The sequence below is a fragment of the Egretta garzetta genome, unplaced genomic scaffold (assembly GCF_000687185.1).
Source record: "Egretta garzetta isolate BGI_Z169 unplaced genomic scaffold, ASM68718v1 scaffold45, whole genome shotgun sequence".
Lineage (NCBI taxonomy): Eukaryota > Metazoa > Chordata > Aves > Pelecaniformes > Ardeidae > Egretta > Egretta garzetta.
The window spans coordinates 12839704-12841793 of NW_009260028.1; positions in this window are offsets into that span (position 1 = coordinate 12839704).

Below are 2090 nucleotides of genomic sequence, written 5' to 3' on the forward strand. Positions count from 1 at the left end.
AGTTACAAGATGGCAGAGACCTACGGCGCGCAGGTGGAGAAACAGAGAAAGCTTGCGGTGCGTGCAGAGAAAAGAAACAAAAGAAAACACAAAAAAAGGTTGATGATGTATGAAGCCAGTAACTAAAGCTTTTCACACAAGCTTCTTCCTTAATTACTGTATTTAGCGCCACTGGCGTAATCAAGAATGTAGCGCTGTGACTGTTCAGTCAGTCGTGACAGACCCCAGCACGGTCTGACCTCATCCCCACTCCTCACCAAGTTCCCTGAAGCCGTTGCAATAACATCCTTCATTCTCCAACCCTGCAGCCTAGAAAATAAGTCACGGGTGGATACTGAACTGTATCAGTATGCCCTAGATGCTGAAATGACTAATGTTAATATGCCCACGTTACAGCAAATACCTACAAGCCACACAAATCCCTGCAGCTAAAACCAACCCGGCAACCTTAACTCCGGCTATATTTCCATATTACAATTCCTTGGGAAGCAGATGTAGCTTAAAAGGTGCCCTCCTGCCGTCCCCTACACTGCTGTATGTACAGCTCCCTCCGCCCAGCTGTGACCAGCTCTGTGTTTGCCTAGCTCTGCTCCAAGCTAACTTTGCAAAATGGCTTGGTTTAAAACTGTTAAAAAAAATAAATCTTTATTTTGAGGTTGTGTTTTTGTAAGCTAAGACAGTTTAGAGCTCTCGTTTCAAGCATGCTCACCAAAAGCACTGGGCTGGCACCCCAGTGCGCTGTGGGAGTTACCTTTGGGAGCAGGGGTGGTGGTGAGCTGCTGGGGAAGACCGCAGGGGCACGTCTGTACCAGCAAAGGGACCAGAGCACAAATTCCTATTCGTCTGTCAATTAGTAAAGTTAAAAGTTAAAACTCATTAGGGATGTGACTGTCCTCTACATGGAGGCCTTTTCCACCACTTGGGCAATGTAAAATGTCCTCAAGGGGAGAAGTGACACTCCTGTTCCACATTTAAGCTGAATGCTTTGGTTGCAGAGGAATCTAGTTCTGCACAAACAAGGATCAGATAGTGGTTCTTGCTATAACATGAAGTACTTGGGCTGTGGAATAATGCCAAGTTCATGTTGTTTGGGAAACCCCATTATTATTACACTCCTTTTTAATTTCCTGACCTCCTGGTGGCTTATCTTCCAACCTGAACTTTGCATTCTTTTCTCTCTTTCCCATCACTTAGTTATAACTAATGAAAGGGGGGTTAACGTTAAAGAAAATTTCAATAGAGCATCAAAATTCCTTACCAATGGCTGTTATTTTCCAGTTCCCACACAAATTTAACAGTCTTGCTCTCAAACATCACTGCAGACGCACCGCATTCATGCCAAAGCCTCAGGGTTTTGTTCAAAATAAAATGAGGTGGAAAAACCGTATCTCTGCAGCTAATGCCTCCCTTCTGCCCCCTCCAAAGTCCATAGGCACCTACCAGCCCATCCCGGCTGAAGCTGGACCACACCCCCCAAGAGAGGGGTGCGAGGTGATAAACACCAGGGAGAACGGGACTGGGCAGGGCCATCAAAAATGGGATAACGGGAATTAGCTGCGTAAGTAAGAAATATATGTCCTATTTCTACAGTCCTGTTCCTCATCATTGTTCTGCAGAAAGAGTAAGTAACTAAATTAAGCAGAACTTTTAGGAGGAATATGACAGGAAACGAAACCCTGACAGCAAGGTCCGTTAGGCTCCGAAATGGTCCCTCAAGGGAAGCAGCGGACACTTGAGTCATTTGAACAATAGACTGGACCAAGTGCTGGAAAATATAGAGGAGGGAATAAATCTGCATTAGCAGGGGGGTGTCTCGGATGACCTAATATGTTGTTTCCATCCACAAATCTGGGATTCTCTGACAAGACCTTAGCCAGAAGAGGGGTGAGGCAAGATCACAAATGGATACACCCGTATTATGTATGTTGCAGCTTGGAGTGACCACTGCAACCTATGTGTTACGTGAATGACAACTCATATTTTTGGAACATTTTAGTATGTAAACTGTGTTCCATCACCCATAGATTCTGGTTCTGACATGTGTATGCACCTTACCACCCAGTCCACATCCTATTTACAGGGTGAGGGAA